Raw genomic sequence first — 12345 nt, 5'->3', positions numbered from 1 at the left:
CAGTGCTTTGCACACAATAATTGCTCAGTTCATATCATTGATTTGTTGTTTTTTTTTATTCTAACAGCACTCCTGCTGCCCAGGTCTCTTTGGGCACCTCTCCTGAGTAAAGGATCCCTCCTTTTTGAATGTTTAAAGTCACAAAGTGCCACCACTTCCAGGAAGCAGTTTTGTTACTTCCAGCGTTGCTGACGTCAATTGCCCAAACCAAGGTGTGATCCTGATAAGGAGTCTGAAAACTTGAGTGAAAATCTTGACCTTAGCCCTGGGCAAGTCACTTAACTTCTCTGTGCCTCAGTTTCTTTATATGTAAAATGAGGATTAAGACTGTGGGCCCTATGTGGGCCATGGACTGTTCAATCTGGCTACCTTGTATCTAGCCCAGCACTTAGTACAAATGTCTGGGGCATAGTAGGTGCTTAAATACCATAAGAAAAAAAAATCTTAACTTCAATCCACTCAGACCATGAATCTGAACAGGCCATTCCTTAAGTTCCTCCAGCTAGAATGACAGCTGTGTGAACTCCACGTGGAACAAGAACTGTGTCCTATCTGATTTTCTTGTATCCACTCCAGCACTTAGAAGTGTAGGGCAGGTAGTAAGTGCCTAACAAATACCACACTCATCACCCACTTACTAGGAATGTTGTGGGACTAACTAGAGAATGAGCAAGTATTATTATTTTGACAAAGCAAAATGACTCGGGGCATTCACCTTGAATCCACTAGTTTAAGTAGGTACTGATCTAAGCATGGTGCCCCCCCCCCCCTCCCCACCCGCCACCGCCTATAAAGAACAAAACAATGGGGGAAGAAGGAGTCTGCTTTTTAATCAGGCAGTCCAATTTAGAGAAACATTGCTTCCTGAGCTATTACTATCTCCTGAACTAAAGAATCAGTCAATTAATTGAGCACTTACTGTGTGCAAAGCATTGTACTAAGTGCTTGGGAGAGTACAACAGTTGGTAGATACCTTCCCTGCACATAAGAAGCTTCCAGTCAAGAACTTCTAGAATTCTTTTTTATTTTTAATGGAATTTGTTAAGCACTTACTATGTGGCAGGCACTGCTCTACACACTGGGGGAGATATAAGATGATCAGGTTGGACATGGTCCCTGTCCCACATAGGCCTAACAGTTTTAATCCCCATTTTACAGATGAGGTAACTAATGGAGCAGATACGTGACTTGCCCAATGCCACATAGCAGGCAAGTGGCAGAGCCCAGCTCTTCTGACTCCTTGCTCGTGCTTTTTTTCGATATTCTTTGAACTGCAGCATTTATTTTTTGATAATTTAGGGCAGAATATCAGAAACTGAAAATGGATGGGAATTGAGGGGGCTGAAATCAGATGGGTGTCCCAGACCTTCACATCAGGTGACTTTTTATACGTAAGAACAAAAGGGCATGCGTGGCATGAGAAGTTTGATGGCTCCGTACATGTGTGTCTACCCAGGAAGGGCCTGACTGCTGACAAATCGCTACATATTTATCAAACACTCTGTTCCGTCAATACATGTGGTTTCCATATACATTTTGGCTAGGATGTGATTAGGGAACTAGTGCATGTTCTTCTTGGCTCGAACTGATGCGCTCCTGAAGACCTTGCTTGTGTGCATCTGCATGGCCATAGAGTGAGGTCCTGAAAGAATACGGTCCCCTCATCCTGGGGGACCCAGGTGCTCAGGGTTTCAAAAGGACAAATCAAATGTATGTTTTCTCCTGGGAACTTGCAGAGGCTAAAAAATATAAGATCCATAAAGGTAGAGTATCCTTAAGGGTACGGGGGTCACTTCCAAAATACAATTGTTTGGCTTGTTTGAGAGATGAAGTCAGTGTGATTTTATTTTATTTTTTTTGGCAGACAAAGAAGGGAATAGATAAAACAACAGAAAGAGCATTCCCTAGTCTACAATTTTTTTTTCCTACAGCTGAATGTGATTAAAAATATTTTAAATGCCAATGACTCCCAAAGAATTTCCTGAACTGCGCCATTTGTAAAGTTATAGAAGTTTTCAAACTGACTATGAAACATCAAAATTTTAAACAGTAGGCCCTGGCTGAATGTTCAAAATACGCATTTGTGATGTTCTAACCATAAAATCCACTGGCTTTCCTATAAGTGGGCTGGGCTGTTGTGCTCAGTTCGTGTTATATAACTCTATGGAGTAGATGAGTCTGAAGGATAAAGAAAAAGAGTGACATGACAACATTTTAAAAGGTCAGTAGTTCCTGGGGTGTTCCCACTGATTCTACGGAGGCTGGAAAGGGGAAAAATGGTGACAGCTTCACAGAACATATATTCTACTAGCAGCATGCACAGAGGAAGTTTTAAAAAGTGCTTTATTATTTGAAAGTAGTGAACGCAAGCAAATGGGGGATCTCAATGAAACAATGGACAGCAAAGATGAACTTAAAATGATATTTTTAGAGGAAAAGGAAATACATCTAAATGGCAGCAGAAGCTCATTTAACCCAGTTCGTTGCCTCATGGATCTCGCTGCTCATCTAAAGTCCAAGAAAGCCCCACGACAAAAGTCATTTGTCGAAGAAATCCGGCAGTTCAGTTCAGAGGTGTCGTCTGGACACCACGATAGTACCAGTATCCTCAGAATAGGCCAAATTCCTTGATCCTTGGAGCAGGAGAATGATATATCCTGAGATCGACAGTGATGTTCTTCATTAGGTAACAATTTTTCACAGCTTTGTGACTTAATACCATATTTTACCAAAACTGAAATTCCCCCTTTCTCACAGAATGAAAATCCTCTTTATTGGTATAAACCTCGAGTGCAAAAGTTTGAAGCTCCTTTAGAAAACACACAATAATGATTGAATCATTTTTAATACTAAAAGAGAACTTATTCCATTTTCCATTAGATCAAATCTGAAAGAGTTGGAGCTTTCAGGTAATTAAAATGTCCTCTGACAATATCAAATGAACAACCTAGAATTGTAGAGAGGGAGAACATTCAGGGAGAAGAGCATAAGAGTTGTAAATCAATGGCATTTATTGAGCACTTACTGTGTGCAGAACACTATACTGAGTCCTTGGGAGAGGACAATACAACAGGGTAGTAGACATGACCCCTGCTCTCAAGAAGCTTCAATCTAGCTGCATATTTTTATATAGAAAAACCTTCATCATTAAAATGTATTTGTAAGTAAACTGGGGCTTAGAAGACACTCTTTGCCAACTTCATTCTGCTTTGTGAAAAGAACTATATTTGTAAATAGCTTCTTTCAACAAAGTATGTACTGGTTACCAGGCAGAAAACACACAAAGTTGTCATTTTTTCACCTGCTCCCTAACAAAAGAAATTACAGGTGTCCTTTAAAAAAAAAACAACTGCATAAATACATCCAGAAGTTATTTTATGTAAATTGTACATGGAGCATATTCATATGAAATTGGTATAAAGTCCATAAAAATATATTTGTTTGCATTTTAGTTCTCTGTGCTTAGTTTCTTGTGGGGCCTTTAGGTCATTATGTTCTGCATTATATAAGCCCATCAAAACAATTTCCTAGTCATCCATTCTGGTGTTGCTGGTTGGAAAATAAAACATTTATTCTCGTGGAAATACCCCCCTTCTTAAATACCTGAAAGGAGGAAATAATCATGAGGCTTTGCATGAAAAGTGGAAGCCCATGTTTGGGAAGTACCAGGTAAAGATTTATTACAACTATGAAAAGAAAAAAAGAGCTTTAAAATTCACAAATCCCAATATTCCTAGTTCTGAAGAGAGAAAACAGCACTGGAAACCAAAAGTAAAGTCAAAGCTGTTCACACTCTGCTCCAATGCAGTGAGCAAGCCTAAGTATGAACTGTTCACAGAATTTTGAAAACTGCACGAAACAGACTTTGTTAAATCAAACTATTTCAGTTTCCTCTTCTGTGAAGCACCTTGCTTGCCACCAAGATACTGTGAGAATAAGGATATTTCTGCAAAGTGATTTAATTCTTCAGAAAAACACATCTACAATACAGCTATAAAGTCTATGACAGGGAATGAGCTAGAGACTAGGGCTGAAACCGAACTGCTTCCCCTCTCCAATCTGATGGCTGCATGTTAACAAATGCAAAGTCTCCTTGAAATCAAGATCTCAGATTGTTCTCCCCCTCTTTCAGCTGTCCAGAAGCTATTTTAAAATACTCATATTTGGTCTCTACTTTTTATGAGATAAAATACTAAATGTTTACAGGAGTCTAGCTTTGGAGGAAGTCACCTATATTCAAATTAAATGTCACACCCCATAAATACTAATTTTACACTATAGAGAATCTATACTATGCAGTTACAATATGTGATCCTTGAAAATGTCTCTTATTATGAGAAATTAAGATTCCCATGATGAGAGAGACAGAGGACTTCGACAAGCAGAGCTACAAAATAATCAGTGCCGTGACACTTCTAATTGTTACCATGAATACAAAGTCAAAACGTCACTTTAACAACGGAGTCAGTCTTGAAGTGGCTCTTCTAGTGTTGCTCTGCCTTGTGATTATTCAAGAAATGAATGTCACTTTTCCCTTCTCTATACTTGGGAAAACATGGGCACCCAAAATTAGGTTTACAAAATTGCAGACTGATTTGTGAAATGAATTTAAAAGGAGAAACACAAATGACAATTTGTAAGACTCAATACCCTTAGTAAAAAAAAAAAAAGAGAGGGGACAACCTGCGAGCAAGGAAGAAAGGAAAATTGGGGCAATCTGCCTCTTTTGCATCCTTCTCACTTTTCAATTTGTACGTTTTGTACCCAATTTAGACTTTTAGGGCTCTGGGTAAGAGGGTATGTGTTCATTCCCTGAGTGCACACAACAGTTCTCAAATAGTTTCTCCTTATTTCTAGTTTAACTATGAATGCTACCTATCTGCGACTGAACACCAAACTACTTATTACACTGAACAGGGGAAAGCCACATTTGTACCTGATAGTTAAGTATTTCAGATCCCGCAGTTAGTCCAGGGAAATCGTCTTTAACACAGACTATTGGGATGGGAGGAGAGTAGAGGGGAGGTCGGGGAAAGAGAAAAGGAGAAGTGAGAAAGAGGGGATGGTTACCTCATTTCTGCTGCAACTCAGGCTTAACTTAATTTTCTGGCTGGCAGGGAGTGGCGGGGGAATGACCTCTAGGACCATTCCAGCCACTTGATATGAAATTTACAGCAGTTTAGTTCTCTGAACACAAAACAAAGGTCCTTCTTTAACGCTGCTCAGGAAAAGTACACTGTTTATTCAAGCAGATTATCAGCGATTTAAACTCCTCCCTCCTCTACTTTGCATTCATATCTTCCACCACCTTTTTCACTCAAGGGTTCAAAGAACATATACCTTAATTATCTTTATCAGCCAGGGCTCATCAAAAATATTTGGCAGAGAAAATATTCCTTTGAAGTAGGTATGAGCCAGACAGATTACCCCATTACCTGATGGAGAAACTTGGGAGAAACTGAGGCACATAAAGGACTAAGGGACTGTCCCACAGGCACAGTCTTTCAGACAACTGCAACTACAAAACTACAACTCAAGGTTTCTTCGTTCCCAGTCCTACCTTCTAGGTAGAAGAACAGAAAAGCAGCTTAGCTCAGTGGAAAGAGCACAGGCTTGGGAGTCAGAGGTCGTGGGTTCTAATCCCAGCTCCGCCACCCATCAGCTGTGTGACTTTGGACAAGTCACTTCACTAAGCCTTAGTGACTTCATCTATAAAATGGGGATTAAGACTGTGAGCTCCATGTGGGACAACCTGATTACCATGCATCTACCCCAGCACTTAGAACAGTGCTTGGCACATAATTAATGCTTAACAAATACCATCATCATTTTTATTATTACCATTATTATTATTATTATTCTAGCCACTAGATCAGTAATAATAATTATGACGGCATTTATTAAGCGCTTACTATGTGCAAAGCACTGTTCTAAGCGCTGGGGGGATACAAGGTGATCAGGTTGTCTCGCGTGGGGCTCACGGTCACCATCCCCATTTTACAGATGAGGTAACTGAGGCTCCGAGAAGTGACTTGCCCACGGTCACACAGCAGACACGTGGCGGAGCCGGGATTCGAACCCATGACCTCTGACTCCAAAGCCCGTGCTCTTTCCACTGAGCCACGCTGCTCTTCGGCGACTTCGACAATCTCTACAAGGCCTCTGGTTTAGGCAGGGGGCCCAGTGAGGCCGGATGGGCCAACAGAGGGAGTATGGATCCAAGGGTGAAATCAGGGAACTAGAAAGGAAGGTTTTTGTGGAGGAGAAAGAGCTAATTTTTGAAAGATGCCTGTCTCCAAATATTGTGATCACAAAAGCAGCGCCAATAAAATTGTCTTTGAAAACTTCTGCGCTTCAGGATACTGACAAAAGCATCACTGGAACTTTTACTGAAATAACAGGATGGTGACTTCCTAACAAAAACTAAGAATATATAGTAAAGTTTCGTAAAGCTTGCAAACCTAACTGGGTTAGTAGTGACTGGAATGTCACGACTCCTGCAAAGGGCCTCAAGACTTGTTCAGTTAGTCAGGGCCAGTGATTCTGCTGGGCGGCTCACATGGACAAGTGAATATCCACGGTTGCCATCCCTATTAATGAGGGCTCAGATCCGATCCAGGCTGGACTGACACCTTGGTCAGCTCTGCTCAGGCAGAACTATACGAAAGTTTTCCATCAGTAGATGGTAGGCTCCCTAAAGGCAGGGACCACATTGCCATCAAGAACAGCCCCACTGACTCAGCTGTGCCCAGGTTCATTCATTCAGTTGTATTTACTGAGCATTCACTGTGGGCAGAGCACTGTGCTAAGCACTTGGGAGAGTATGATAAAACAATAAACAGACATTCTCTGCCCATAAAGGGCTTGCACTAAGCACTTGGAAATACACAACAGAAGTACTACAACCCAGTTGGCATGGTTTGCTCCTCTAACTCCAGCCTACTTACTCATTGTACCTCGACTTTGCCTATCTCGCTGCCTACCCCTTGCCCATGTCCTCCCTCTGGACTGGAATTCCCTAGCCCTTCCCCTCTGACAGACATCACTCTCTCCACCTTCAAGGCCATCCTAAAAGCACATCTTGCCCAAGAGACCTTTCCTGAATAAGCCGTTTCCCTTATTTGCTCCCTTCTGTGTCACCCATGCACTTGGATCTGTACCCCTTAAGTACTTGATATTCACTCCACCCTCAGTCTCACAGCACTTAAGTACATATCCTTATATTCTGCCTCTATAGACTCCCCCTCTAGACCCTAGGGAACTTGTAGGCAGGGAATACACTTTACTCTTCCAAAGACTTAGTTTATTGCCCAGGCACACAGTAAGTGCTCAGTACAACTGATTGACTGACAAGCAGTCCCAGCCCTCAAGGAACTAGCAATCGGATGGAACACACAAGAGGACACACATTACAAACAGTAAGAGAAAGACTATGATCATAAGAATGATAAATACAGAAACAGGCAATTAAATGAGGTAAATGGAAGTAAATAAGGGCTGAAGTAGCTGACAGGATATCACCACCAGGAAGGTTGAAATTAATATTCTCAGAGGGGAGAAGCAGATGGCATAGGTGAGCCCGCTGTTGGGTAGGGACTGTCTCTGTTTCCGAACTGTATTTTCTAAGCGGTTAGTCTAGTGCTCGCTCAGTAAATACAATTGAATAAATGAATGAAAGAGAAACGGGTCCGGGAAACAGAGGACCTGGGTTCTAATACTGCCTTTGCCACTTGCCTGCTATGTGCCTTTGGGCCAGTCACAATTTCTCTGTGCCTCAGAAAAATGTAAAATGGAGATTAAATACCAGTTCTTCCTCTTATTTAGACTGGGAGTCCGGTGTGCCGCTGGGACAGCGTCTGACCCGATTCCTGGGTCTACCTCAGTACTTCAATACAGTACTTGTCAGGCACAGAGTCAGTGCTTAGCAAATACCATAATTATTATTTAGGTGGCCTTTAAGAAGGGCTATGAAGGTAGGGATGGACATGATTTGGCAGATTTGGGCAGGGGCTCTACCTGTCCCGTACATATCAAGCACCTACTTCAGAGTTCTCTAAGAAGCCAGTTAACACTATTGACAAGACTGATTGAACTAAAAATTGGGAACAAGACACAGGAAGGTGAGGGAAAAAATGGCTGGTAAGAGAAATGTGCACATCTAAAGACATTTGAACTACAGTAGCTCTAGCCAGGGAGGGTAACTTTACCCAAAAACAATTTTGTTTAACAGAATCCAATGAAAAAAAAATTGCCTTTCCATTTTTCACACTAACAGGGCTTGTGAAAAGCTGTTCTGATGAATTATTAGCTCCTTAAGTGGGCAAATATCTACTATTCGAATACAGTGCTCTGCCAGGAAAAACCTCCCACATTACATCTGCCAAGCTCTCCGCCGCCCCCCACCCCTTCAAAACTCATTTTAAAAATCAAACCTCCTCCACTAAACCTACTCTGGAAATGGGATTAACCAACCCCCATTCCAATTATCATCACGGACTTCTAAAAGAAAACCATCCAAAAAAACTTAACACCTTAAATATTCAAAGAATGGTCCATGTTTGCCCATACTGTCTCAGTGCTGGTTGCACATATGTCTTTTTAGACATATCCACAAACGTTATCTTCAGAAACAAAGGAACAGTTTCATTAAAAGTTGCTAAGGACATATCCTGTCCAGATGCACGATGTTTAATATATTCTGGAAGCTCAAATACAAAATAGTGGTCATGAAATAATTTCTCCATATATTTGAACACTGCAATTGTGGCCGGGCTTCACTACCCAGTTTGATGTATGTGTTCATAAGGAAAATGACAGTCCCCACACAACTCTTTTGATCTTATGTAGAACTGCATTCTAAAATGATAGCTGGCTTGGGTGGGCAAGCCGAAACACCCATACATCAATCAATCAATCAATCGTATTTATTGAGCGCTTACTATGTGCAGAGCACTGTACTAAGCGCTTGGGAAGTACAAATTGGCATCACATAGAGACAGTCCCTACCCAACAGTGGGCTCACAGTCTAGGCACTTAAAGCACTAAAACGAAGAACAAAGCATACTATAGGTTCCAGAATCTTTTCCATTAGCACTGCATTTCCAGTTGGCTTTATTTTTGCTCAGGGACGTGGAAGGTACCCAGGCTTAAGCATTTAAGGAATTGCGCAGCAGTCCATCTCTGCCTCCAGTGTACATCCTTAACCACACAATCACAATGAGAAATGTTTCACATTCAGGTCAGTGATAGAGCTGAGAGGAAGTTCAGGGGTTATGGGACTGTCTCTATATGTTGCCAATTTGTACTTCCCAAGCGCTTAGTACAGTGCTCTGCACACAGTAAGCGCTCAATAAATACGATTGATGATGATGACTATACCCATGAGGGGCTCACAGTCTCAATCTCCATTTTACAGATGAGGTAACTGAGGCACAGAGAAGTGAAGTGACTTGCCCAAGGTCACACAGCAGACACGTGGGGGAGCCGGGATTGGAACCCATGACCGACTATCGGGCCTTGGCTCTATCCAGTACACCGCATGCCCTGCCCAAGGGAACAAGCAGTTCCGCCCCAAAGCTGGTCCACCAAATTGCTCTACATCATAAAGATTTGGGAGAGCTCCGATGAAATGGGTACTCTGGGTCATTAACTCAGTCATCCGTTCAACCGTATTTACTGAGCGCTTACTGTGTGCAGAGCACTGTACTAAGCACTTGGAAAGTACAATTCAGCAACAGATAGGGACAATCCCTGCCCACAACGGGCTCACAGTCTAGAAGGGGGGGGGACAGACATCAAAACGAGTAAACAGGCATCGGCAGAATCTTGCTGAACATTTCTAACCTTAAAGTTCAAAGGGGACGGCGTCGTACAGTGATCTGCACACAGTTAAGCGCTCAAGGAGCCGTCTCTGTTGCCGATTTGTACTTCCCAAGCGCTTAATACAGTGTTCTGCACACAGTATGCCCTCGATACATACGACTGAATGAATAAATACGACTGATTACCTTTGCTGCCCCTTTGTCAATCCTTTCAAGCGACAGGTCCCGTGAGAGAAGCGCTTAGTACGACCAGACCAGACACGACGGCAGCAAGTTCATCATCATCATCATCATCAATCGTATTTATTGAGCGCTTACTGTGCGCAGAGCACTGTACTAAGCGCTTGGGAAGTACAAATTGGCAACATATAGAGACAGTCCCTACCCAACAGGGGGCTCACAGTCTAAAAGGGGGAGACAAAACCAAACATACAAACAAAATAAAATAGATAGAATAGATATGTACAAGTAAAATAGAGTAATAAATATGTACAAACATATCATCATCAATCGTATTTATTGAGCGCTTACTATGTGCAGAGCACTGTACTAAGCGCTTGGGAAGTACAAATTGGCAACATGTAGAGACAGTCCCTACCCACCAGTGGGCTCACAGTCTAAAAGGGGGAGCCAGAGAACAAAACCAAACACACTAACAAAATAAAATAAATAGAATAGCTAGGTACAAGCAAAATAAATAAATAAATAAATAGAGTAATAGATATGTACAAACATATATACATATATACAGGTGCTGTGGGGAAGGGAAGGAGGTAAGATGGGGGGGATGGAGGGGGGAAGAGGGGGAGAGGAAGGAAGGGGCTCAGTGTGGGAAGGGCTCCTGGAGGAGGTGAGCTCTCAGCAGGGCCTTGAATCAATCAATCAATCAATCAATCAATCGTATTTATTGAGCGCTTACTATGTGCAGAGCACTGTACTAAGCGCTTGGGAAGTACAAATTGGCATCACATAGAGACAGTCCCTACCCAACAGTGGGCTCACAGTCTAAAAGGGGGAGACAGAGAACAGAACCAAACATACCAACAAAATAAAATAAGTAGAATAAGTAGAATAAGTAGGAAGTTACTCCTACTTAAGTAATAAGTAATAAGTAGGAAGTAGCTCAGTGTGGGAAGGCCTCCTGGAGGAGGTGAGCTCTCAGCAGGGCCTTGAAAGGAGGAAGAGGGCTAGCTTGGCGGATGGGCAGAGGGAGGGAGGGCATTCCAGGCCCGGAGGAGGACGTGGGCCAGAATAGATATGTACAAGTAAAATAAATAAACAGAGTAATAAATATGTACAAACGTATATACAGGTGCTGTGGGGAAGGGAAGGAGGTAAGACGGGGGGGATGGAGAGGGGGAGAGGAAGGAAGGGGCTCAGTGTGGGAAGGCCTCCTGGAGGAGGTGAGCTCTCACTAGGGCCTTGAAGGGAGGAAGAGGGCTAGTTTGGCGGATGGGCGGAGGGAGGGAGGGCATTCCAGGCCCGGGGGTCGATGGCGGGAGAGGCGAGAACGAGGCCTAACGGTGAGGAGATTAGCGGCGGCAGAGGAGCGGAGGGTGCGAGCTGGGCTGGAGAAGGACAGAAGGGAGGGGAGGTAGGAGGGGGCGAGGGGATGGATGGACAGCCTTGAAGCCCAGGGTGAGGAGTCTCTGCCTGACGCGCAGACTGATTGGTAGCCGCTGGAGATTTTTGAGGAGGGGAGTAAAGTTGAAGGTAAAGCCGCCCACCCGGGGGTCCCCGGCGCCATTTGGGCTCTTCCGAGGCGGCCGCCATTTTCCGGCCCCGTCGTCGGGCTCCCGGCCGGGGCCGCCTCGGCCGCGGGCAGGGCGGGGGAGCGGCCCAGCCCGCCCGACGGGAGGAGGGCGGGGGGGGGCCGCGGTGAGGGGATCGGATCGGCTCCGGCGGCCCCCCCCATACACACACACACACACACACACACACACGCACACACACGCGCGCGGCAGGCCTCTCCCGGGCGGGCGGGAGGTGACGGTTCCCTCAGACTTACTTCCTGTTTTGGGTCCGGGCACTTGGGAAGAACCAGGATGGAGGCTCGGAAAATACCAGGATGGAGGAAGCGGCGCCGGGGGGAGCTTGGCGGCGGCGGCCGGAGCGGGAGGCGGCCGAACCAACGGAAACCCAGGGGCCGCAGCCCCCGACACACCCCGCCGGCGCGTCACTTCCTCCCCGGTCCCCCCCGGGGCCTGCCCGTCCTCGTCGTCGTCGTCGTCGTCGTCGTCGTCGTCGTCGTCGTCGTGCCCCTCAGCCTCCCCTTGTCCTCTCTCCCCCCTCCTCCTGTCATCCCACGTAATAAAGGTGGTGTTCGTTATTCATTCAGTCGTATTTACTGAGCGCTTACTGTGTGCAGAGCACTGTACTGAGCGCTTGGAAAGTCCAAGTCGGCAACCTATAGAGACGGTCCCTACCCAACAGCGGGTTCACGGTCTAGAAGGGGGAGACGGACGACTAAACAAAACATATTAGCAAAGTAAAATCAATAGAGTAAATGTACAGTGAAATAGAG

The 12345-nt window shown here is 44.3% G+C and overlaps 1 protein-coding gene across 3 annotated transcripts in view; it reads right to left on the bottom strand.

Moving 5' to 3' along the window:
- DMTF1 (cyclin D binding myb like transcription factor 1) overlaps positions 1–11966 on the bottom strand; it is a 36714-nt gene extending 24748 nt beyond the window's left edge. For 2 of the 3 annotated variants that reach the window (XM_038741542.1, XM_038741544.1), the window contains exon 1: positions 11830–11966. The gene's annotated coding sequence lies outside the window, so the exon portion shown is untranslated. Of the gene's footprint in view, positions 1–10007; positions 10104–11829 lie in introns of those variants that run through there. The other variant, XM_038741543.1, reaches the window with a different exon arrangement.
- Between the last annotated feature and the right edge of the window lie 379 nt (positions 11967–12345).

This window comes from Tachyglossus aculeatus, assembly GCF_015852505.1.
Source record: "Tachyglossus aculeatus isolate mTacAcu1 chromosome 12 unlocalized genomic scaffold, mTacAcu1.pri SUPER_6_unloc_1, whole genome shotgun sequence".
Taxonomy (NCBI): Eukaryota; Metazoa; Chordata; class Mammalia; order Monotremata; family Tachyglossidae; genus Tachyglossus; species Tachyglossus aculeatus.
The sequence above is the reverse complement of the archived record's forward strand: the minus strand, read 5'-3'. Positions and strand labels throughout refer to the sequence as shown.